Raw genomic sequence first — 27,250 nt, forward strand, 5'->3', positions numbered from 1 at the left:
TTACAGCCTGATGACCCAACGCAACGTTTCTTCAACCGTGGCTCCTCACCTCCCCGTTGGTGTGCCACATTGGCCCTACTCCAGCTACGCCAAAGCCATCCACGGCCAAGTGAGAAGCTGGGAACCACAAGCTCCCAATCAAAAGGCATAGGAAGGACAGTTGGGCAGGTCATGCAGCTCTCACACGTCCTCATAGACCAGATCTACATTCAAGGTGTGGGTGAGCATGGGTGCAGCAGGGATGACACCACCCTTGCTGACCAGGTTGGAAAAGGCCTCTTGGATCATCGAGTCCAACCATTCATATTTGACACTAAACCATGTCCCTCAGCACCTTATCTACCCGTTTTTTAAATACTTCCAGGGATGGTGACTCACCCCCCTCCCTGGGCAGCCTCTGCCAGTGCCCCATGACCCTTTCGGTGAAAAATTTTTTTCCTGACATCCAATCTGAACCTCCTCTGGCACAGCCTGAAGCCATTCCCCTGGTCCTGTCCCCTGTCACTGGGGAGAAGAGGCCAGCTCCCTCCTCTCTACAACCTCCTATCAGGTAGTTGTAGAGAGCAATAAGGTCTCAACCTCATTTTTTCCAGGCTATACAACCCCAGTTCCCTCAGCCGCTCCTCGTAAGCCTTATTCTCCAGACAAACCCCACGCGGAGCCGCATCCCCTTCTCGCATCCCCGCGCACCACGGGCTCAGCTAGCGGCGCTCGCTCCCACCTACCCACGCGTTTGATTTGAACCTACCAACCTCTCCCCCCCTCCCCCCCCCGACTGGGAATAAGAGGGATCCGAGGACACTGGTTTTAATGAGAGTGGGCAGTACCAAGACGCAGCGCGGGGGGGAGGAGGGGAGATGACGAGAACACGCTCAGCGCGGGGTCCCCCGCCCGCACATCCGGGGCCGCGGCGGGGCGGGGCGGCTCCGCCCCGGGGGCGCGGGGAGAGGGGCGGGGAGCGTCCCCCGCGCCAGTGATGGAGCCGCGGCGCTGAGGAGGGCGCGGGAGAGCGGGCGGTAAGCGGGGCGCGGGGCAGGCGGAGCAGGCGCTGTCGGGGCGCTGCAGGCTGTGAGGCGGCGGTTCCGCGGAGCTGTGGCACCCTGGGCTCGGGGCTCGGTCGTCGGCTCTAGCCCCGCATCCCGCCGCCCCGGGGGGGTGGGGTGGGGGTTCGCCCGGTGACAGCGGCGCCCGGATCGCGCCGAGGTGAGTGCGGGCGCCCCGCCACGGGGCTGCGGGAAGCGCCGAGCGGGGCAGCGGCTCCTCGCTCTCCTGCGCGAGGCCGGGCGCTGCCTCGCAGCCGCCCCGCGGGTCGCTCCCTGCCGGGAAGAGCGGAGGGAGGGGGTGCGGGGACGGCCGTGTCGGTGCTCGCAGGGGCGGCATCCCCGGCTCTGCCCTGCGCCGCTGTCACGGCGGGGTCGATCGCTCCGTGGTTATTATGTAACGCGTGACTCGTGTTTCTAGACTTTTATCTGCTGGAATCCGGATCAGCCGTATTTTATTTCCGTTTTAATTCATAAAGCTAAAAGAGGGTCGGGGGAAGCCGAGGCTCTCCCTCCGAGGCGCTGCCTGCAGCAACTTAGTTTTCATGTGACTTTACCCGTGTTAACGGAGGGCAGCTACCTCCTTCCACTCCCAGAAAGCAGAAGTGTGTGTATGTGTCGCTCATCCCTCTGCCCCGCCGCCACCTCACCACCCTTTCCCCTTTATTATTAAGTTTCCTCAGGTCCTGCTGGCTTTTAGCAGTCTCCAGAACTTGCCACTTTATAAATTTGCAGGGTGAAATACTGAAATAGAAACTGTCTTTTTGTGCGGCGGCTGCTGAGAGAAATAACTTTTATGGCGATGAACAGCAGTTGAACCAGCCTCTTCTGTTTATATAAATGATGTTGGCACTACATGAACTGTAAATTAACGTAGCCAACAGCTGTGCAAACCAAAACTATGTAGCTAACCATATATTTTTATACACTGCTGCTCTGACTCTGCTCCTTTACAAAAGCAGTGAAGATCATGCTACTCTGGACTCTTGGAACACCACAGAACCTGTTTTTCTTGTCAATACAAAGGATTGCTTATATTGGGGACAGCGTTTCACTTTCTGGTGCCAGATTCGTTTTCTGTGACTGGGAATTTAGTCCATGTCCTCCTGTGATGTTGGTCTTTTTAAGAGGTATTGCTAGCACTTTGAATTTGTATCTGCTGCATTTTATCAGGCTTTACCATATCTGTAAAGCTGATCATCAGGGAGAAACGGTCCTCAAATGATTGTTGAGAGGGAGATTGTGGCAGCCTGGTCATCTTCAGAAAAATGATACAAACAGTGCCTGTCAAGGGCACCACATGCAAGCCACCCTTGAGATCAAGGTGATAATGATAACACTTGCACGGTTATTGGATGCTGCCTCGCTTTTCAGAATTGTAAGCTGGGTGAGTGAGGATACCTTGTTCCTGTAGGAACAGGGCATTTCAAAGGCACTAATGAAAGTCACAGAAATGTTTAAAAATACAGTGTGACAGTCATTGCATATCCTAGTGGTGAGGTGGTACTGTTTCACTTTTGTACAAAAATTCCTCCCCCCCCCCCCCCCCCCCCCATCATCTCAAGCTGCATTTGCTCAAATGAGTTCAGGAATAAGCTATACAGAAAAAGAATGGAGGCAATTTAAAATAAATTGCAGTGCCAAATTGCTGCTTCAGTGAAATAGTAACCTGCTGTCCTTTCTTTGTTGCATACATGTTGGTAAAATATATATTACTCTAAACTTGTTAAATATTTTTCTTTCTTCTGTCGCAGAAGTGATGTTTGTCTTTGGGATGTGAACAAAAAGTAGCTCCAGGAACACTCATCTAAAAATAGAGTACTTCCAAATACTTAAGTCATTTGAATGCAATTTACATTATGTTTAGTTCAAGAGGCAAGCGATTCTTGACAGATTTATGCATTTAATATTTTTAGTAGGGCTTTTTTGTTTGGTTTTTTTTTTTTAGTGCACATAGGTCTTGGACTATCCACCTAGCACAAAACTTTGATTCACAGGATGAAAATGGTATGATCTTTGCACTGAAGCCCTCCCCAGTCTACTTCTTTAAGTGTCTTCTATGTGGAAGTGGAAAACCCACCTCTAGAGACATGTTAACCTGCACTGGGAGCCCACAGTGTTTACAAAGAAAAGGACTGGCCTACAAGTTGAAATAGAATGTGTTTTTTGTTTTTTAAGAAGACGCAGTAAAACACATTTTAGCACTTGGAAGTAATGCTTTTGAGAATGGTGTTGTTTCATACTTATAAACCTATCACTTTATCAAGAATTTTGTTCATTTATCTTACTAACCAAAATCTGGAAGTCTGTAGTGCTGTTCTTTAGGCTAAGTTATAGTGTATATTTTGCATTCTCTCCAGGATCTTGATTTTTAAAGTGCATTTGGAAAGTAGTGTTTCTGGTGTGCGTGCCCCCCTTGCACGGCCAACAGGGTGATTTTAGCATTGAAATTGTGGCAATGGAGCTTATTTGGAGCTCATCTAGATGAATAGCTTGTGGCAGATACAAGAACTGTTACAGGAGGCAGATGTACTTCTACTGTGATATGAGACTTTGGTCCTTAAATGTGATGTTTCTCATGCCAGTCCAGTTTTCTGCCCTTCTTTGACTGTTTGCACATTCTTTGTTATAAAGTTATACTAGAAATTATATTGAATTCTTAATTATGGGTTGTATCAAAAAAAGCATTCCTCTGAACTGTATACTTCCCAGTTCCACTGAGCAGTATCTTAATTTTTGAAGTGTAAATTATTTCCCTTTTGTTCACATTGCTTAGTCTAACTGTATTGCTTTGTGATTCTTCATATTCATTTCAAATTTTCTCTATGCAAATTTTTTTAGACACCTGCTGCAGCAGCCCTTTCCAGGTAATGATTAAGCAGGAAGCACTGGTTTTATATGAACATCTCACAGTTTTGTTAGTGCTTGCCACTGCTGCTTTTGAATCCTGATACTTCTAATTTTTCAACAGCTATGTTCTCATATTGAACAGAGATCTTCCTTGAGTTCCACAGGGGTACTTGTAATCCTCTTATTTATTCTAGGCCTACTTAATTTAGAAGGTTGCTGACCGTGCTGGTAACTCCATCTTTAACTTCCAGTGAAATTCTGCTTTTATTAACATCGAATTTTATCTGCCACTGTTACCTGTACCTTATGGTTTATTAGCTCCCAGTTGGTTACTTTTTTGGTCTCCTGTACTTGACTAATCTACCTAACACTTTACTTTTCTACTTTCTCTTCCAGATCATTAAATAGTGCCTTTAAATGTGGCTTTCTTTATGGATCCTCGAAGTATCCTGCTGTTAACCTTTTGCCATATTGAAGTTTGACTCGTAGTCCAAGCTTCCGGTTTCTTAGTTAGGAATAATACAAAACATTTAAAGTGAAATATAACTGAAATCTGCAAAATAAATCTGCAGTGTTGTAATCGTGGCTTTTACTCAACTTTTAGCACCGAATCTGTTCTTGACAGTAGTATTCTAAATTTAACATCTCCAAATAAAATGTTTTAACTGTATGCTTTTCAACACCACCTTCCACAAATTCTGGCAAAGCAGTATTTCCCTTTTACAGTCTCTGTAGCGAGATGAGTCCATTATGTGAAAACAGCCCATCATAAAAATCAATGGAATTGATATACTTTTAGCTAATGTATTAAAGAGCTGGCTAACTGCTCTATTATTCACTTTTTGATTGCTTAAGTATGATTTTACACTATGAAATACGAAGATCCTTAAGGGAGGTTTACTTTTGGCTAGATTAGAAGCTTGTGACTTTGAGCACTGCATAAGTATGTTGTGCATGTACTGTTGTAGTAACTCCTAACTCATTGAGGCATTCTTATCAGGTTCACGTAAAGGTCTGGTTATAATCAGCTAAAGAGAATTAACTTGAGTTCTAAAGCCCTAGCCTTGTGCAAGTGGTTTGTAGTTTCTTGTAGGGTGTATGACTGATTTCTTGTGCCTTTGTTTGAAGGGCCGATGGAACTGAGCAGTCAAGGTAGGAAAGTATGTCTAGCTGGTATCCCTCAGTTGTCACTGAAAGCAAATGTGTCAAACCTGGTCAGTTAAGAGAAGGTACCTTTGGCAAGGTGGTCTCCCTAGATTCTCTTGAAATCACTTGCCACCCTTGCTTCTGTGATCCATTGCCTTATTTTTAATCATTAAACATACCCACGAGAATTTTTTTTTTTCTCCTCTTCTGCCTTTAAGTGGTAGGCAACTGTGGTATGAAATTTGGTTGTGAAGTGGCTTTAGAGGTTTATTTTTTTTCTACCAAGGTATTTGGTTTTTGATATTGGAGTATTCAGCTTCATTTCTGTGGAATTAGAGAGTTGTCCTCGGTAGTCAGAGCTTTGTAATTGAGCCTTTTCACTGGCGTCAGTGTTCAGTGACCACTGTAACTCTCATTGATAGTTTCAGCTCGTGTATTTTTTTCTTTATTATCAGATCTTTCCCAGCATTTAAGGGAGATATGCAGGTGGGGATATCGAACACTATTTGTGTTGTAGGTGCTATTCTCCATAATCTGATGATCCTTCAAACATTTGTGTCTGTCCTCCTCTGAGGAATTACTGCTTGTGAGGAACAGAATAAAGCAGCAGCAGCATTTTGCTGCTGTGGAAGTTCAAACGGGTACCAGCTGATATACAGTTGCTGGGAAATTCATTCCTAGTTGAGGAGGGTGTTTTTATACTTATTTTTCACTTATGCCATGCTGGTATCAACTTTCAGAAACTTTATTCTGTTAGAAAACTTATCCAAAAGATAAGATAGCTCAGTGTTCTGCTATCTCGCTGAAAGAGCGTTAGCATCCTTTGGAGGCAGAACATGTGAACTGCTCTCCTGTTCCATAACACTTGCGTTGTTTTTTATAACTTTGTCCTCTAAATTGCAAGCCAAGGTCTTATTATAAATATTTTGGAAAGTTTGCTTTATTTTCACTAGTGGTACTATGGGTTAATCTGTGCGAGTGGTAGAGAGTCTAGGATTTTTCTGATTATGTTTCTCACTGTAGATAAACTCCTAGCATTTTTTTTGTACAAACAGTATTTCTTTGTAATGAGGTGAGGTATTATTTTCATTCATTCTGATATTTCTTCACATAAGAGAATGCCTGATGTGTAAGTGAAGTCATATGACAAAATTTGTCATCCCATTTATGTGGAACAATTGAATCAGGACTATATTCGACGTCCTAGTTGCCTGTGAGAACTTGTTACAGGCAAGTGAGAGGGTATGTCATGTTCTGTGACTTTTTTTTTTTCTTTTACAGTACATCAGAATAGACTTCAGAGCTTCAGCTGATGCTTCGTGTCAGCCACAGGAATTACGATAATATCACACTGCATAAATATCTTGCATAAAGTAGTTTTACAGGAGACAGGAATACAAACCTCATTCAACAAGCACAACATGACGAAGGCCAACAGAGGTTGAAGAACTTGAATCTGAATTCGTTTACTTTTCTGTAGCCATAGGTCATTGTTGTCTTATCTTTTCTATGCCATTTTTGCCTGCAGTCTGTATGCTAGTGATGCATTAATGCAGATTGTGAATGGTAGCCAGAATTACACTGAAAATTAAAAGGCAAATGGTAATGCTAGGATTCTTCTGGGGAAAGGGAAGCAAATTTGGGGTTTTTGTAGGGTTCTGTGAGGAACAGACCAAGGGATGGGAATATTTGTAACAGGTTGGAATCAATTGTCAGTGTGTAGAAATCTGGAAGTACTCATAACGTGTATGAATGAAGAAACTGACTGAAAAGCAGAACGAAAAATTGATCAAGTGACCATGGACTTCTGTAAAGAGGAAGAGTTATTTATTACTGGTCTTAATTGGATGTCTCCGCAACATTGTTCTGAAATGAGTTTAACGAGGATGAGTGAGGACTGAGACCAAGCATAAAGCTGTCTCTCTCCACAGCCAGAAGTGAGCAACAAGCATATGTAATTTCCTGTGGTCAGTTCTTAACAGGGCTAGGTGATGCTTTTAAAAAAAATAATAATAATTAAAAAAGCCAGAACCACAATAGGCTTCTGAATCTTCAGATGATCCCGGTGCAAATTAGTTGTAGGTGAAAAATAGGCTTGGTCAGAGTTGTGCTTTTGCTCTGTGTGACATTCATCAGTGTGATTACTATTATGAATAATTGAGCACTAAGAAGAGTCTGAACTCTTACGTGCATATCTTGTTCATGATGTTTCTGCATTAAATACAGGGAAGAGGGAACACTCACGTATGGGGCATTTTTTTAAGTATCTTAAAGGACTCATTTATGTTAAAATTGAACTAATGGTTTATTTAATTTTTGGTTCATTGTGTACTCACGGTAATTGGGAATGGTACACTTTTCAAACACAGAAGCTGAATCCTAATTCTAGATGCAAAACTCAGCTTTGACTATTGTCTCCAGGCAGTACTTATGTAAGAAATTACTTCAATTTCTGCTGATTAGGATACAACTTTGAATATCTAGTTTGTGAGTTAGTGACTGTTGTAAAGAAGTTAAGGACTCGTTTTCACAGATTTTTTTTTTCCCAGACTACTTTGTGATTTTAAACTCCATTGTCTGTAGTATGATGTGACTAACCCTATGCAGTGCTACAGACTGGGGGAAGAGTGGCTGGAGAGCTGCACGGAAGAGAAGGACCTGGGGGTGCTGGTTGACAGCCGACTGAACATGAGCCAGCAGTGTGCCCAGGTGGCCAAGAAGGCCAACGGCATCTTGGCTTGTATCAGAAATGGGGTCACCAGCAGGTCCAGGGAGGTTATTCTCCCTCTATACTCGGCACTGGTGAGACCGCACCTCGAATACTGTGTTCAGTTCTGGACCCCTCACCACAAGAAGGATGTTGAGGCTCTGGAGCGTGTCCAGAGAAGAGCAACGAAGCTGGTGAAGGGTCTGGAGAACAAGTCTTACGAGGAGCGGCTGAGAGAGCTGTGGTTGTTTAGCCTGGAGAAGAGGAGGCTGAGGGGAGACCTTATTACTCTCTACAACTACCTGAAAGGAGGTTGTGGAGAGGAGGGAGCTGGCCTCTTCTCCCAAGTGACAGGGGGCAGGACTAGAGGGAATGGCCTGAAGCTCCGTCAGGGGAGGTTCGGGTTGGATATCAGAAAAAAATTCTTCACAGGAGGAGTAATTGGGCACTGGAACAGGCTGCCCAGGGAGGTGGTCGAGTCACCTTCCCTGGAGGTGTTTAAGGAACGGGTGGATGAAGTGCTGAGGGACATGGTGTAGGGAGTGTTAGGAATGGTTGGACTCTATGATCCAGTGGGTCCTTTCCAACCTGGTGATTCTGTGATTCTGTAAAATTAATATCTCCTATCTTTATCTTTGCAAAATGGTTGAAGACAGTGTAAGGGAGCAGTCTAGTTCTAAAGAGACGCTTGGGTTAACAGGTATACTTCAAGTAGCCAAAAAAATCTACCATTGCAAGTAGTATGTGACTTTGTTCACCCTTTTTGCAATGTACTCCTGCAATTTTTTGTTCAAGGCTCACTGATGAGAAGTTTAAGAAATATAGGTACTTCAGTTACTAATAGTTAAGTAAACCTATCTTGTTTTCAGTTTTCAAATTCTGGAGATAGTGCGGACATGTACACATAAAAGTACAAATATTAACCTTCCCAAAGTACCACAGAGGTACTACAGTTTAAGTAAGTTTATTTGAAATATGTACTTCAAGAAAAATGAAACTAACCCCTTAAGACACTCTGCCTGCAAAGAGGTTCTAAAATTGAAATCCTTTTTCAGGCTGACATTTCTGAATATTTGATTTTGTGGTTTATTTGCGTGAGCTGAAAGTCTCAGCAACTGCATGAAAAATACAAAGCCATTGAGTTCAGTAACTTTAGGGACTAGGAAAGTGCAATACCACCTTCAGTAGCCTTAATGCTGGTTAAAAATTATGCACCCTTTGTACTTTCTTACAAACTTTGAAAGGACTTTAGCTTCTTATCACGATTTACCCCTTGCTCCAAGTGCTGTTTGTGTATTAAAAGGGTTACAGACAGGATAGGAAAGTGCAATAAGTTAAACTTGCATTTCCCTGCTGTTTAGCTTTAACCTAAGTATCTGGCCTCTTAGAAGAACAGACTGGTAACATTTTGGAAATGTGGTCCAAGATAGCTGTGGGAAAACAACTCCAAGCTGCTCAGTGGTCCCTTCAACTTCTACTATGGTTTATTTGGGCACTGAAGTGAATAGGGAGAATAATGTGGCGGGAAGGATGCACATGAGCTTTTACAAAGAATAAAGAAATCAAGTTCCCCTCTGAAGCAGAGGAGAATGGGGCAGCTGCTGATGTGTTAGATGACATACTTGTAAGAAATGGGGTGCTTTTTCAGCTTCAGATTGGTTTTAATGTATAGCATCACAGGTTTTATGAACATTAGGCTAAAATATCTTCAAAGTGTTTATGTGTATATCAACATCAGCCTTAAGGACTGCTTCAGCTGTGCGGAGTTCGTGAGTAAATGGTTGATAATATAGCCTACAAAATAATTCTAATGTGCTGAGAGCTTAAAAAGTATCAGTAGTATAGCTTTACAAAAAAGTGGTCCTTATAGGTTTTACATGCTCTAAAATCTGTTTTTGATGTTTGCCTGTGAATAGATTCATTGAATTGCTGGAACCTGCATTAATATTTTATCAAGTCTAAAATAATTTGTATGTTTGTAGTTGAAATACTACTTTGTTATACAGAATTTTAAAAGAATGAGGCAAAACTTGGTATCATGACTGTCCAGTCACACTAACAGACTCCTGTAGAAAATATTAAACAATCCATCAATCCTTGTAAAAGCGCAGTTGGAAGAAAGACACCTAACCGTGGAACAGCAGAGTCACAGTTACTCTGATAAAAGCATCTGAAAAATCTTAACTTGTATATTCAAAAGGAGTATGGTACAGTTAAGTCAGTTGTTTTTTTTTTCTTTTATATTACAAATTCAGGTTTGGTTTCATAATATTATTCACATTCTGCTAGGTTGTCATCTCATCAAATGAAAAACTGTTAAAAAACCATAAACAATTTTAGGAGTCTAGTGAGTAACCGGAACTGGTAAAAGCACTTAAAAGCAGTGTTTACCTTGTTTACGCAGACCCAGCACAAAACTTTTCTTTATTAAGATATGTTTGTCAGGCTACATATCTGATTTTGCACTGCAGTTCTAAATCATAAAAACTTTCTAGTTATGTAGTTAATTTTCAATAATATAACGTAACCAGTGCCCAAAAGAAACCAAGTAATGTTGTATACTGAGTTTGTAAATCTTTAAAAAAGAAACCCTAGAAAACCAAGCCCCTTGTTTCTTGAAGTTATGTTTTCTTTCCTTTCCTTCCTTCCTTGTGTTTCTTTCTTTTAGTTCTTTCTGGATTTTGCATAGTTGTCAAATCACATCTTTTATTTTGTTTCTCCATGTCCAGGAAAGCTAATCACACTTCTGCAAACAGTTAATGTTTGAAATCTGCTGTGTGCAAGAAACCAATTGTCCCAATCTCAGCTGTGATCTGATTCACAGAAGTACAATAATATGTAATTTTCTTGCTTTGGCTTATATCAAAGACTCCTTATGCAGTTTTAGACTGTCATGACTATTCCTTCTTCCCCCTGCCGCCCAAAACTGTGCTTTCCCAAACACAGTAAGAACTTCTTAGAGCTGAAACAATGGTTTCTCTATATTTCATGAGTGTTATGTATATTTCAAAGACATCTAAGGACTCTTTTTAACCACATTTTCCTCTTTGTTGAAAACTTCGTGAAACGTATCTGCCTCTGCCAGGAAAACAAAGCTTTTTATTTTTTTATAGCATACCTCATGGTTTTGCGGTAGAATTGAATAGCACTGAGTTGCGGTCACTAGTTTGCACTAATCCACTAGTTTGGATCACTAGCGGTTTTAAACAAAGAATCCACAGTGGGATGGTTTTCAGAATGAGCAGGCCTTTTTTGTTTTCACTTCTATGCAGAAGAGCCCAGACTTAAATAGCATGCAAGCCAGGCACTGATTTCCAAATCAAATGTTTGACCTTTCTAAATTATCAGCTCTGAGGCTGTAAAAATATTTGATACAAACTTTCTTATAATCAAACCTTCTTTTGTTGTGGAGGCTAATGAAATTATGATTCACTACCACTTCCATCTGCAGGGATGAGCTGTACAGTCTATTTCTATGGAGCAGGAACAAGAACAATTTCTTGTTATTCTAAGAGACTGTTTGCTTCTGTATCTGTCACTTGGAACATGCTTGCTAATTGTTAGTTTTAAAAAGCTCTTATCAATTACTGTTGTAGCAGACCAGCTTGGGTTTTCTACAGTTTTTCTCCATTTCTTCCATTTGTTTGGGTGTGTAGTGGGTGTTTGGGTGTGTCATTAATTTATATGCAGAAGGATGCAGTAATGATTCAAAAGTTGGAGTGGAGAAGTGTATCTGAAAGAAATCAAAATTACAGAAATTGCTAGTAATTTGGTTTTACATGTCTTGGAGACCTGGTTGTCTGAAAGTGAAGTTCAACTTTTTTCAGAAAATCATCTTTTTTTTAGTGTAACTCAAGTGTTTCAGAAAAAAAGAAAATTGCCTCAAAGTCAACTTATTGACTCATTTTACTGTACTGGTACTTGGAGAGTATTCAGAAAAGGCATGGGGTCTTGTGTTTTTCTTTGCATGTGAGTTTTTGACATAATTTAATTTAGTAGTGATATTTCGGTGCATTTTTATTAACATAAAGAGTTCCTTTGTGTTTTAGCAAGGTATTAAACCATTACATAAAAGGATAAAACTAGGATATGTCAGGAGAGGTAGACAGTGCTTCTCTAAGAGAAAAGAGACATCTTTGAAGTAAATTGAAATCTATTTATGTCTGGGCATATTGAAGAGAAAATGAACAAACTGGCCCAAATGAGAAACGCTGTTTAAAGATTTACAAATCTGAGTCCTCAGGTTTGGAAGAAAGGGATTTGCTTGGCTTTTCAGTGGCTGGAACTGCTACTGCTTTGGCATCATGGGTCTTCTCATGGGCTGAGCAGTCACTTTCAGACACAAGAAATTTTAGCCAGTCTTATGCAAGCTGTTGTTTAAATATCTTCCTTTTCCAAAAACCGTTTGTTTCAGATGGAGGGGGAAAAAAAAGTGTTTATTTATAAAAGTTTAAATGCTTACTGAAAAACCTCCAAGTTTATGAAATCAACTGTATATATACTAGGGAAAATTTAAGAGATTTCTATCTTAAAACTGTGTATATGTCTGAAAATCTTTGTATCGACTGTAAATGAAAGTTTATAGAAGAAATACTGTTGTCTGTTTAGCTTCAAAAAGAATGATTAATAGTGTTATAAATAAACTTTTTTTTTTTTTTTTTTTTACATAGCTCTTTCAGGAGAGAGGAAAGTTAAAACCAAAACTTTTATACACAGGAAGTTTGAAGGACATCTGAAAAAGCTTGAAGGCACTTGCTTTGGCTGCATCTGTATGATCAAATGTGCAGTCTTAGTGATGGAAGGGGCATTTCCCTTGCTGTACCAACACTGGCTGGAGTTCTGTTCTCTGCCTGTAGTTTGTGTGCTTTCTCCTCATATGTCAAATACATTGTAACATCATGGCCTCTGGTAGGCAATATTATAAAAGCTGATATGGTTTTTAGGTGTATTCTTGCCCTGGCCAGGCATCAAAAAGTAGCTTTGTCAGGAGGGGAAGAGTTGCTTTTTGACACAGTTTGATCTCCTTCTCTGTTCACTTGCAGCCCTCCCATCACTCTTCCCCGACATGTCCCCTACCCCCAATTTTTAGGCTGTTTTTAATCACAGTCAATGGGCAGAATTCCTCAAAATATTACAAGTTGGCATAAGTTTGTAGAAAATTGGTGCTGAGGAAGAAACGCCACTAAAGAGCTCAACAGTTGCCTGGTATTTTTCTAGACTGTCACTTCACTAGTGAGCCATGGTTTTGCCCAACCAGATGGCGTATCTAAACCATGGAACAAACCCTAGCATGTGATACCTCTTGCTGATTTAGTATTTAAGAGATATAGGGAAGATATAATAGTATCATATAGGGAATCGGTGTTTTGGGGGTGAAAGAGTAAAGAAGAAGTAAGGGGCAGCAGCAGCAAGTTCACTGAAATCTATGGGAGATTAGGCCACAAGTTCTGCTTTCCACAAAGCCAGATAACTTGTTTTAGCAAGGACTGCTTGAAGATATACTGTAATTTATTTCTAAGCTTTGACATTCTGTCAGACATTTTTCAGCTCCTACAGTAGCTATTCCTTTTAAATGATAGAAAAGTAACCAGCTGCTACCACAGGGTAGTTTTTTAGAAGAACACGGTGGTAAAAGTTAAACCACTTTGCTTTCATTACTGAGTAGTTGATCATGTTTCTTCTCGTTGACACAAGGTTTCCACAGTTCACTTATGAACTTTTCAATCTGAATTTACTGAATGTAGGGTTTAGGTTTTTGGTTTTGTTTTTTTTTTTTTTTTTAAAGGGAATTATTTGAAATCTGCTTACAGAAAACAAAATTAGCTTGTAAAGTGGCTGTTTTATAGGTGTGCTATGTCCTGTTCTTTTGAAAAAAACAACAGCTGGAAAGACTGCAGACAAGATGAAGAAAACAATGTATTGTTCATATATGTAAAGTATTGAAGCTGATGTAATTAGGCTGTGTGATAACTAGTTTATTTACTTTCTGAATACTATGAGGAAAGGAATAAAGAAGCTCAATTCACTGTCTTCATGCTAGTATTTTCTACACTAAAATTAAACTGAATACCTTCATGCATTGAGAAAACTGAGGCTTATTTCTTAACTGTGACAGCTACTTGCACAGGAGTGTGGTGTGAGGGAATTGGTAAAGCAACTGTCTGCTCAGTCAGATTCAGTTGTTGGATATTTAGTTGTGACCTAGTTTCTTTGGTGGACATGCATTCTATCTACACTGTACTGTTCCAGAAACTACTAGGAAAGTCTTACCTTCTTAAACTACAACTAAGAATATAACCATTTATGATGATATTCTCTCACTTTCCTGTTTGAATGCCACTAGATGATATGATTTTAAGGACTTGATAATAACAAGTGAAATGTTAATGTAAGCGTGGATATATTTTTTGCATTGTTTTTACCTAATACTTTCACTCCATTTTTTCACCCCAATTGTCTATTTCCATGTATAGTACATAACAATCTCCTTGGCATCAAGAAAGATAATCCAAAGGGTTGATTGTTTCAAGCCTTCAAATGAATAAATAATTGGAAAAAGCATAGGTTGTCTTTAGGTGTATTCTACCTATTTTTTTTTATCTGTTGTTAATGGTATCTGAATTATGCGTTTATGTTCAGCAATCCCTATTAGGCAGATCTTCTTTTTTCCTTTTTTTTTTTTTTAAATTTTTTTTTTAGCACAATAACAAAATGTTGCAAACTAGGTGTAATGTAATACATTCTGTTACATTCAAACTTCTTGTGTATCTGGCAATGTTCATGGGTCATTGATGTACCTTTCAAAGCTTTTTCAAGATATGAGGAGGTGACAGTAATGAAATACTATACTCTTGACTCCTCAGCTTGTAGTTATTTCAGTAAGTATATAAGCGGTAAATGGTCACAGGCTAGACCTCTGCTTGATGATAATTTGATGATAAGACATTGCTTTGTTGAAGGCTGTTTCAAAAGAAGTAGATTGCCTCAAAGAGAATATGTTTGAGACTGAGGAAATTTGGGACTGGGTGGCATAAGCAATGTTACCAAGCATCTTTTAATGATTAGAAGTTAAGGGTGGGTCAGAATTAAAGGCTTGGGCAGCATCTGAACAGCTTTGAAATAAGAACTCTGGTACAAGATCCTGTTGATCAAACTAAAGCTGTGATCTCCAGCCTTCTCTGGACTGCTGTACTGGGCAGTGTGAGGGAAGCAATGATGTTCCTCTTTCCATTTTTTCAGTTTACAGTGGTACAAGCAGCATTGGAGAGTCTCCTAGTCAATGCATTCCCTAAGGGTGTGCATTGGGGTATCAGAGTAGAATCAGACAGGAAATGGGCAGATAAAAACCAGTACAAGAGGACAACAGAAGAGTTGACAAGAGAGAATAAAATGTAAGCGTCTTGCCCTAGAAGATAGCAAAAATATTTAAATGGATAAGTAGTATCTCACTAGTTCTTTTGTCAAATAGTGACATTTACGGTTGTATAGCAAGCTAATTGGTAAAAGACAGTTTGCAAATCCAAATGCAGAAGTATTGAGAGGGAGAATCTACCTATTGGCAGGTGAAAGTTTTGTCTAGCATGATTAGCCTGTCTAGCCAATTTCAGGTAGGAAATGGTTAGTTTGATCTTCTTCCTTCCAGCCCCTCTTGACTTCGAAAAGAGTAGAAGTTTACTGTTGAATTAGGACTTAGTTTCCTTTTTGTGCTTGGTTGTGCTTTCTGGAAATGCAAACATAAAAACTGAAAAAAAAAAAAATTGCTTTGAAATGTAGAGATGTTGATATAATTCAGATGAAGGAGGGTAAGCTATGTTTATCAGGAAAATACTGAGGGATTTTTGCAAGAAATACGAAGATTTATATATGCCAGTAAAATGTAAAATAGTCATACCGTCTGCTTCAATTTACAGCTTAAGGCATACTGTTATAGCCCTGGGTTATGTTGAAATAATTGTTGAGGAGTTGGACAAGACAGTTGATGTGTTTGGATAATGTGTGACATTCCTTGAACAAAACATTACATGGTAGTCCGAAGTAGATAGACAAGATAGTTATATAAGAAGTTAAATTTACCTGCTGTCTAAATTGTTGTAGTTTCTTTTACCTACATGTGCTGAAGGTAGCACTGAACATTTAGTCTTTTGCAAACTGTTTTCAATACTCATTCTTGATGAGTAAGCAGAATATTGTTGTTATGGTACAGAGAAATCAAATTGCATTTTCCATTCTGTATTTAAATTTTTCATGAATATGGAAAGTTGATAAGGATTTTTCTAAAAGGGTCATGTTTAAGTCATCATCTTTTTATTTAGAGTTTATTTATAACTTAGTTTCTGGAAGTGTGGAATGCTTTTGGTGCAAATCTAAGAGTGATGCTGAGAAATCAGTAGTTTGAGTATACTTGGTCTGTGGAACACTTCAGCTTGCAAAGCAAATAACTGTTCTCAGCATTTGCTATTCTTTTGAAGCTTATGAAGCACTTGAGCTGCTACTTATAAGTTGTTTCTTATTAATTTTATATCAAAGTAATTTGAAGCCGAATGTTCATGTATCATACCATGGAAATCCAGCTTAGGTATTTTGACAGTTGGATAGTCTTCTGTTTTGATGGGAACATTACAGGGAGTTGATTGCAAGCCTCAAGTTTTCAATTGCAGGGGAAGGACTTCAAAATGCTTTTCTCAAACTGCAGTGCTTCTCTAGTTCAGTTGCTAATGATGAATTGGATTTGAGTCTTTAAAAATCATAGTGCGTTTCCTAACATATACAAAAAAGTTGATACTTTCCACACGAGCCAGTGTTAAGAAGTGGTTTGCTAAGGGTGTGACTTTGTCAAATAGTTGAGCTGAAAGCTGAATGACTTGGGAGGCTCTATTTTGGCCTATCATGAGGTGAGCAAAAATGTTGAGAGCTTCCTGCTGGCTTTTCTTGGTGTCAAGTTAAACATTTTGGCTTATGTGGTTTATGGCAGTATATTACTTCCAAAGATTTTTCCCATCATTCTAAAGGAATAAGAACAGTTAAGTGTTGATTGAACAGAAGTAGTAATTTCGTATTTTTATTGTCTTTTAACTATTCTTAAAAGGTGCCTTTTTTGCGTTGGTGATTGCTGAAGTGTTCTGTAGTATAGCATACCTGCTATTGAATAAAATGTACAGATGTTATTCTGAAGTAAGTTGTAGTTCTTTCTATATCCTGACCTTCCTTTCAAAATAGCAAGTACCTATCCTGCTTGTTACACTATTTTATCTTTAGTAACTTTGGGTTTAGAAGTTGATTAGAAACTTAAACACTCTGTGTTTTCATATTGCTACTAAACTTTTGGTGTACCCTAGGTTGAGCCTCCGGCTTCATCCCTTTGTAGAATATTCAAACAAGAATAATTTCTCAACCCTTAACCAGCCAACTATTTTAAGGAAGGAAGAGTGCATACAACTGATGTCTTCAGTTACTGAAGATGCTAAATAGTTCAATTTATATCTGAATAGTTGATGGAGATTTCCATTAGTGAAAGCTTCTCAGATCCTGAAGCAGTCTGCCAGGTATCAGATTAATAATCCTTCGCTCATGATGTTATTATGTAATTCACAATGTTCCTGGTCCTCTGGAGCTGCTAAAGAGATGTTTAAATTGTGGTGGAAAACAGTTACAGAATAACTGAAAACCAAACAATTAGAGAAAACAGAAGACATACTTACCTCATAAAAGGCCTGTTGAAATTTAGAATAAAGACAATGGCAAATATCAAAATTTTCAGAATCAGGTTGTTAGCTTCATGAGCATGCCAGTTTGCTAATGAAGTAAACAATCTTTTCCTGGCCATTCTTTCCCTTCCTTGGGCATGTATTGTGAAATAGGTAGCAAAATTTTCTGGATTGCAGTACGCTTCTGTGCTAAATTAGCTCTAACCCGTACCCAAATATGATGTTGTCAGAAAGGAGTGTGTGGATAGAAGCAAATGCTTAGGGATTGGGGGTTGGTATGCGTTCCTTGAACTGCAATACTGATTTTCAATATTCTTGGGTTTTTTTCCTTTTTCACTTGAATTTAGGCATGATGTATATGTAAAAAGCATACTGAAGTATCTTCTAAGTTTGTGCTAGTAAAAAAAAAAAGGCACTGTAAAAAGCCAACTGGCTCAGCAATTAGTAAACTAAGCAAAGCAGGAGGTTTCTTGGAAGAAGCCTTAAGACTTGCAGCCTGATTTAGGAAACTGTTTGCTCGATTGCTGCGTTGCCAACAGCGGCATTGGAACAGCAGTGCATTTTTTTTAAAAGCTAATTGGTTGGTTTATTGTTGCACTTGCCTCATTCTTGTTATGACAGTGTTAATAGTGCTCAGTATTTGGTTTCTGGTTACTGCTTTTACAGAAAGGGACTACCTGTTACCAATTTTCAGAAAGGGACAAGAAAGAATTTGGGATTGGTATTACTAACCGAATCCATTATTTTGGAAACTTGATAATGTAATGTTTTCTGTGTTCCTTTGTGGTAAACAAAACTTCCTGAAATAGGGACCATTATCTCACCTGAAGCCAGAAGATGCCTGCATGTTTCTACTTCAAAGAATGGAAAAAAAATTATTTTTTTAAAGCGATCTTCCTGCTCTTGCAAATGAGAAATGATAGTCATTTGTCAGCTCAGCCAAATTTCAGATACTGTTGCAAGCAGCAGCGCTTTGCCTGGAGGCAGATGAAGATATCCGAAACTAGAATTTCTGTGGGAGGGTTAGTATTTGTGTATGAAGACATATGCTCACTCAAGCAGTTTGTTGTTTTAGGGTACATTTTCTCCTGTTGACACTGACAAGACAGTCTTACTGAAATGCGTTAAATCTGGCAGAAGGCAGCAAACCATTCCCTCTTCACTTCCATTTATTTCCCTTGCCACAAAATTTTTGTTTTAAATAGGGCATTAATATTTCCAAAGAACTGACTCCCGAGGCCAGACTTCTTTTCCTAATGGCGGTTCTGCGTATTATTGCCGTGCCCTAGGCTAAGTTTTTTTCTAAGGGTTTACTTTTTTGTGCTGTAAATTTACTATTCCACCAGTTAAAGTCCTCCTAATAAGTGATGTGTTATTTTGGACTTCGGAGTTGTGATATGCTTGTTCACATCCTAGACAGCTGTCTTTAGTCCGCCACTGAGTAATGGAAATATTAATGTTGTAATATGTGATAATATAGGGCTTTGTAAAAGATTGTGGACAGTAATGCAATTTTCTCATTTTGATAATTGATTAACAAGTGCTAATTACTACTTCTAAAAGAACATTTTCTTTTGATTTGTGAGGCTTTTTTATGGTTACATTTGGTTCCTAAGTTAGGAAATATATAAACAGACTTTTTATCTCTGTATACAGCCATAGTTTATTTGGTTTAGAGCAGGGAGTCCTAATATTTATATTTCTTTCACAATGCAAGTACAGAGCTGAGTAGTAGACTGTTTCTTATGGCAAAGTCCTGAAAGAAATGATTTCTCAGTGTCTAAACAGGCATAATTGAATGTGTAGAGCAGTGGTTTTACTTTGGGGACTCTCTACCACTTAGCACTTTGTTTATTATCTTCACAAGAAAATATTATATCATTGAGATCCTTTGTAAATGTTGAAGCATTGTGTAAATTTGACATTTTCTTTTACAAATTTACCATTTGATTTATTTCAAGAATTGCCTGTTGTGAATGGCAAGTCTTAGGATCTTACTTAGATATCTTCCCCTCCTGCTTTTCTTACTTTAAGTAATATGCTATAGGGCACACTATATTGCTCTGTGTGATCACCAAAGAAAGCAAATCAGTTGGTCAGTAGTAGAACAGTTCTGTAGTTTCCTTCCTCTGTGTATAGCACAGAGTCACTGCAGTTTTATTACCCCACAGTTGCCTGTTGCCACTTGCAAACTGCTTTCTTGGCTTGTGGAAGACTGAGGTGATCTTTTAAGCACCATTAAAGCAGCGTATTTGAATGTGCGTGATTTTTCATCCCTCTGATCATCTGAGATAATGGAAAATATTTGTAGTTATCTCGCTCTCTGTAGTTCCATTAAAAAATAATGGAAATGGAGAAACTGGTTATGACGATAACTCATACGTTTTTATTAAAACTGTGCTCCTACACCCTCCCTCCTAAAAGCTTTCCTGCTGTTTTGGGGTTGGGTTTTTTTGGGGGGAGGGAGTAGAGATGTTGTGGTGGTGTGGTGTGTTTCTGTTTTTAATCAGATCAGAAAATGAGAGGTTACAGATTATTCAATGGAGTATTACAGCTGAAAATATAGCAGGCAGCTTTCCTGAGGCTCTCTATTCACTGTTGAAGAAAGCATTGATCATCATGAGGCATGCAATTTTACTGAACATTTAAGGGCATCTGTGATTTGTTTTAATGTAATCTGTTTAACTCTTTTGTATTCGTAATTAAATAGAATTTCTTTTCCTCAATAGGTCTATGAACTTCGACTCTTCTCTGAGTGAGGGAGAGGTTAACAAAAGGTTAAACAGAAAGCATAGTCTTCCTCAGTTGAAGGGATCCTGTGTTTGTTTGCAAGTGTTAAATGTCACGTACACCTTTTCTAGCAAAGAACAGTACTCTGTAAGTGGAAGTTGAGCCATGCTCATAACTAAGTGAAGAAATACACTTTGTGTATGTACCTGTGCACATGTGCACATGCACTCATCTATATAGGTGGCTGGGTTAATGCGATTTGGCATACTGGAGGGAGCTGAATGATTCTGCCTACTTGCTGCTGCTTGATTTAAGGCTGTTCTCATATTCATGTGGTTTTTTTTTAAGGAAGATGACTACTCAGGCTATTATTGTAAGCGATAATTATTTGATGTCTTCTGAGCTTTGTGTGACTTGTGGTGAAGAGTTGTCAGTGATGTCCAAAGTTAGTGCTTTGTATACAGACTGTGTTGTCTGTAATGTCAGAGGTGTGCATTTGCTGTTGGTCCCAACTGAGCTTTCACAAGCAGAGGGAGAGAAGGCAAGACTGGAGTTTGAAACATTGTGGAACAGGATAGGAAGATGGAGATTCTGAGAGGGAAGTACAGCTCCATCTTCAGGTTTTCAGTAGCTCATTACAATAGAAATATTACTGAAAGACTAAATTGCCCACTCTTTACAAACAAGCAAAACAAACAGATAACATGTAGTTGACACTGAGTCTCATTTTCTTGACTTCTGGGTTTCTTCATAGTGAAGTCTTTGTCTACCAAAGGAGCCGTGCAGTGTTTAATGCATTTTGCACTGTGGGTCACATCCTCCATATGAAGTAGTGCTGGTTGCTTTGCATACTTGTGAAACAATGAGGATAGTGTTTCCTGGTGGCTGAAGAGAAGGGGCAGAGGACGTCTGCCAGCTCACTGCAGTCAACACGCAACCCTTTGTTGATAGTCCCATTGAAGGCAAGCATGCTCGGACCATTGGTGCTCCATGCTCATACTTAAGACTGCATATTAATACTATCAAAATAAACTGGTTTTGCTCATTACTTTATTAATGTTTTTGAGTCTTGATAGTTAAATGCTTCCATCGTCTTTACAGACTTTTAGTGCTGCTGCTGATTAACAAATAATTTGGGGGTTTTGTCTTTCTGGAGAGCAGTTGTGAGGTTATGAAAGATAGCTTTTGTCTTTTTCCAAGTTGTGCAATTTTGTGTAGGTACTGTTTGAATTATGAAAAATCTATTTCTTACAGTCCAAAAAGATTTAGTAATGATGCTGAATATGACAGTATGACCTTTACTGTTGAGAGCAGTAGATGTTTTTGTAGTTTTATTTTTTTCTGGTGCTTTCCAGCAGTGTAGTACTCTCAAGCAAAGTGAAAACGAGCTTTGCTTTAGTCTTGATTTGGCAGGGGAAGCATTTTACAGTTGACTTCTAAAAATAGTATTTACGTAAAAACCCCTATGGGTTCAATCGCTTTTTGTCCCTAGTGCTGGCTTGTGTTGCTTTGCTCCCCTAGGCAACAGAAGGGGGCAGGCTGGGAGAGGAGGGCACTGTTATGTGATTAGCGTTGCTGTACCTGCCAGAATCACTGCTTGGTTGGTGAATAACGTGTTCACGAAGGCTAAGAAACATGAGGGCATACACTTCAGATGTCAGCTTGATTGAAATAATTGTTACCTTAACAATTTTTTATAAGTTTTGTGGACATAACATGATAACATTATGTACTTTATACTTATAAGAAATGTACCTGTGTTTATGCTTTTGCTGATTGTATTGTAAATGATGCTGAGGAACCTTATTATTATTTTCTGACAAATTGCATGCAGGGGGAAAAAAAAAATCTTTGGATTGTCTCCATTAAGAAAGATTTGTTCAAATGACGATTTCCCTTGCTGTCTTTCTGCATAATATGAAGCCATGGAAAATTATGGTTTTTCCGTAGTGGTTTTGTTGTACTCTCTGCATTTTTTATGTAGTGTTGGTCACTTCAAGACCAGTGGGTTAGAAGATGTGGTTTTCTGTGTTGCAAATCTTTGTTCTCTGGATTTTCATGGCAGGATAATAATTTTCTCTCCTTTTTATAATTTCCTGTTCACTCCATTGCTCTGATGTTTCTGACCATGTGCAGGGTCATACTACTGGATTGAGGTAGTAGAAAGATAAGCTGATATAATGGAGTTGGTTATGTACTTTATGGCAGCTGTATGATTTTGTGTGCATGGGGAAGTGTGTCACTGAATAAACAAACGACTGTACAGACTGGGAAGGTAGTGTGTGACTTCGTATGGAGTGACTGTATGATTTTATGTTTAGAAAGAGGTGAAAGTGGTAAGTGGGATAAAGAATAACGATTAGGAATAGACATTTTTGTGCATAAGTAGCTCTGCATGATCACTGCGATTATTATCACTAAATGTGTCGGAAGGAAGTTCTCTGAGAAATGGAAATGCAAATACTGAGGCTGTTCAGTATAGACACTTGATTATGAGACAATTGTGTTTTGCATTCTACAGACATTGTGGCTATGTATCTGGTCAGCATGTCAGAATGACTGGGTAAACTTTGTTTAGGTTTAAATAAAAGCTCAGAGTATTGGATTCTCCTGAAAAGTCAACTTTCCAAAAATCTTTCTTTATTGTTAGGTATGAAAGCTATATATGAAAGCTAAGGCACTCACTGTGCAGCGAGCCTGGTGCATGCGATGGCATCACATGTAGGTGGTGGTAAAGAAGTATAATGAAAAGACAGTAAAAACCATTGGTAAGGGAGGTCTCGGCCTAGAATAGTCTCATCTAACTTTCATCCTCTGAAATACTCAGATGTGAGTGTTTCTTTTCAACAGAAGCTGTTTGGATTCCAAAGTTCTCTCTCTGACAGTTTCATTTGATGTTTATAGGCTATTTGTATGCACAGTTTAAAGCAGAAGTAGTCTTCAGTTTAAATTGTATAGCAGCGTACCATGGTTCGGCACATTGGAAGCTAATGCCTACTTGTATCCTTACTCTAAATACTCATAGGTACTGTTGCAGCGGATACTTTCTTGTTCTTATTCAGCTATGTATTCTGTTTCTGATGTCCAGGTATCAAAACCCACTTGCCTGTCTGTGTCAGCGGTGTGTGTAAGTCGTTACTTTTTTCTAGGATACTTAGGATTTACGCCAAAAAAAAACCCCAAAAAAGCATAGTGCATCATCTTCGCCTTGGTTTCTTTTGCCTGTTTGGGGCTAAAGTGGCTTTTGTTTTCAGTCAGAGCCATGAGAAAAACACCAGCCAGTTCTGTGTGCATACTGTGCCTTAAGTTTTGTTCTTGACGGGATATAATGGAAAATCCAGCTCAACTAGAAATATAGCGAAGAGATGTAGTTACAGGCAAGAGAGTCCTCTCACCGAGCATGCAGTTTAGGGAAGGAAATTTGGAACACTTATTCTGAAGATCAGAAATGCATTATCAAGCCAGTCTAACTTCCTCTACAGCAGGAAGCTTGTGAACTGGAGAAAGCCACATGCTTACAGAGCAGGCTAAGGAAACATGGCCTAGATAAAAAAAAAAAACTATTTTAGAGTGTATGTAAAATCATTAGGTTATCAGGAGCAGAGTTTTATGTTTCAGTCTTTCACTTCAATCAAGGGAAAGCATATTGTATGGGATTTTGTGTAGTTGTTTCAGCTTATTGTTCTTGTTCGTGAACTAGGTAATGGACTAGTATACCGTTACGAAATCTAAAGGCAAGAGGTGTTTGGGAATAAATGCAGGTACGCAAAGCTGGGAAGGCAATTCAGAAGAATCTTGTATGTTCAAAAGACGGCCTGAAAAAGTAGGATGTGATTTAGAAGAATAAGCCAAATGCTTTATATTTAGGTGAAAATAACTGTAATAGTTGTTCCCCATCTTTCCTGGCACTCCATTCACTACCCTGACACAGGATAAGCCATGGACTATAAAATGAGAGTTAACAATGATGCGTTGTTCAGAAAGAAGAGGTGTGTATATGTATTGACATGAATAAACAATGGTATAATCTGAAGGGCACGCAGAGTTAAGCCTTCTGGTCTGTTGTAAAGTTAAAGTACTGTATCAGTTTTGTCCATTGCACTTCAGGAAAGATGTAGGCGCAGTTAATTTGCCTCAGGAGGGTAATGGTAATGGCTGGCGATTTAGAAAAGATAGTATATACAGAAAGAATGATTGAATTGGCATTTTTATAACCGAAAGAAAAGATCAAGGGAAATAAGCTTTTAAGTGTGTGGAAGTTCACTGCAGAAAAGCAAACATCTGCCCTTGCTAGATGTGCCTTGCTTACTAATGGCAACATGGACCATTTTCTGTCCTCCTCTCGTTGTTTGCTTTTTGTTTGTGTGTTTTATAAGAGCTATTTCTGTCCAGTGTTTGGATGACACCAAACAAAGCCTGTTGTCTTAGGATCCTTTGAAGAAATACATAAGTTGGTAAAATCACAAAAAGATGGATCTTCATCTAACCAGACAGAGGTATAGTTTAAACTCTCCAGCAGGTAGAAGAAAACTTCCTTGGAGATTTGCCAGCTGCTTCGTCAGTAATGGACTAGTTTCCCCATCTGTAAAAATGGATCATTTTCTTCACCTCTGTAAGGCACTTGGGTTTTACCGAAGAGAAGGGATACAAAAAAACCCGAATTTAACATAAGCAATACTGATTATCTTTGTGTCTTACATGTTACAGCAGGATGTGTAAAGCCTAGTCAGTTGTATCATAGAAGTCTGTGTGTTTAACCTTCTTGAAGGCTGTGACTAATTCGCTTTGATAAAGGCGATTTGGTCTCTTCAGAATTGTCACGATCTTTTACATTTAACTCTTTCATAAGAGTGACAGTCATGATTTGTGTTAGCTGTCCTGCTGAATGTGTATCAGGTCATCTTGTGAATACATATTTTTCTAGCCCTTTGAAACTTCCCTATTTTTTCAGATTTTATAAAGGTGTGTATTATTTCTGGGAGATTATTAGCAAGTTCTTTTAAAATTCAGACTGTAAGCCACTTCCGTGGATATAAAACTGCTTATTATTCCTAATCTGTCAATATGCTTTGTCAGTTTTTTGGTAATCTATCCTCAAATAGAGAAAAAAATTAGAAAAAAAAATTAAGACATTTTGCCTTTTTACTTCAATACGCAAAAAAAACAAAGGGAAGTTGCCAAGTATTATACTTAATTTCACCTACCTCAGTACTGGTGTAATGATTTGTTTCAGAATAAGCAGTTGACACACATCTTTTCTATCACTGTCAATCTTGCCTTTACTTACCGTGTATTCCTCCATGTTGTCATGTTATTACAGTGTCATCACTTTTTTTTCCCCTGTTGTACATAATTTTTTATCTGGACAGGCGATACCTAAAGCTAACAGTTTAAACAGGTAAAACAATTAACTTACAAGGCTCATGTGTGATATGGCAAATACAACACAAGCTCATAATATATGACAATTATTAGTTAGATGTAGACATGTTACAATTGCATTAAAAATTGAAAAAATATCTACTTTCTTGTCTGTTAAGATATTTTTTTAACTTCAGCTGTGTAGATTTCTTTCGGACATTGCTGTACTAACTGGGTAAAGGAAGAGATTTGAAGGAATTAATTCAATATTGCTGAAATTTTAACAGATAACACTTTGAAATGCTCAGGCATCATTTTTCAGGTGTCACTTTTTTTAAAAAAATGAAAAAACATTACTACTTAAGCATCAGGTTTGTGTTTAATAATACATTTTTTTACAAAAGCTGATATTATAAGTCCTAGTGTTTAACTTGAGAGTGAGAGGTGAAATTATATAAAACCCCCTATGTCTATAAACTAGAATATGTATGGGAAAGCTTAGTCCAAAAGAACGATCATCTAGGCAACTGCTCATGTGAATGTGTGCCACTGAGGAGGCTGTTTTCTAGCCTTATCGGGAACAATTTGTAGTTTGCGCTATGTGTTCACGAGTGGATGGAGGGCGACATATATAGAACTCAAAAATAGATAACTGCTTATTTGGGAGGACAGGCAGTCCTCCCACTTAAATCATAGAGAGGCTAAAAAATTTTGATGACTTGTTCCACTTCTCCACTCTACCCTGCATATGTTGTTTTCCTCACAGTCTCAGTTTGCTGCCTCTTTTTAGAAGCAGTCTTTTGGCTAGTTCTTGCTTGCACAGGATTTTGAAGTCTTAAATGCTGGAAGACCTTCCTTCCTTTCCCCTTCAAGCTCTGCCACAATTGCATGGGGAACTTACTTGAATTTCTATTCTTCTTCTAGGACAGCCTTAAGACCTTGTGGATGGAAGACGTTTTGTGCTTCTGCGTTCATGTCAGAATGGCCTAGGCCAATCTGTTGCTCTACAATTCCTACCACCAGCGCTCTATAGCAATGTATTGGGATTTTGTCACCACTGCTAGTGGACCATCCAGATGGCTGTAAACCTGCAGAGGAGGTTAGTACAAAATGTGATTCAGGAATTTTGACTCTTTGATCACGCCTATCTACTGTGGATATACTTTAGAGCAAAGGGAGCACTTAAAGTCTGCACATATGTTACTACTTTATCATCGCGTATTCCATATTTTTCTGTTCCTTCAGAGTCCTGGTGGACCAGTTCATTTGTCTGCAGCTATTAAGCAGGTGTCCATAAGAATCGCTTTAGGTATTAGCACAAGTCTAATCTATTCATTATTGAGTTGTCTCTGGGTATTGGAAAATGCAATAATCAAGTGAGTAAAACACCTCATTTTTTAGTTCTCCTAAACTTACTTTTGCTCTCTCAGCGTGATATCATCTTGAAAAGAGCTGGAATTTAGATCAGTTTTCCATCCAGCTGAACTAGGGAAGCCTGGTATTTTCTGTGTTTCTACAGTAAACACGTTTCCCTTAAAGCATCCTTGTTGGACATGAATTGACTTATTAAACTACCACTGTATAGTAACTGTTTGCCCAATGAGGTGTTTGACAGCTATGTTCTTGTCAAGCATTCTCTCTGTGTGTATCCCCCAATTGCTGCTGTTTTTTAAGCTTGATTGAAACAAGGTAGAGAATCAAAGTTTAACAGG

The 27,250-nt window shown here is 38.9% G+C and overlaps 1 protein-coding gene across 2 annotated transcripts in view; it reads left to right on the top strand.

Annotated features, from left to right (window-relative positions):
- The first annotated feature begins 904 nt into the window (after positions 1-904).
- GALNT1 (polypeptide N-acetylgalactosaminyltransferase 1) overlaps positions 905-27,250 on the top strand; it is a 90,797-nt gene continuing 64,451 nt past the window's right edge. Inside the window, exons 1-2 of one of the 2 annotated variants that reach the window (XM_054059351.1) lie at positions 905-1,016; positions 26,463-26,637. The gene's annotated coding sequence lies outside the window, so the exon portion shown is untranslated. Of the gene's footprint in view, positions 1,017-1,088; positions 1,204-26,462; positions 26,638-27,250 lie in introns of those variants that run through there. The other variant, XM_054059350.1, reaches the window with a different exon arrangement.

Source organism: Cuculus canorus, chromosome 2 (genome assembly GCF_017976375.1).
Source record: "Cuculus canorus isolate bCucCan1 chromosome 2, bCucCan1.pri, whole genome shotgun sequence".
NCBI lineage: Eukaryota > Metazoa > Chordata > Aves > Cuculiformes > Cuculidae > Cuculus > Cuculus canorus.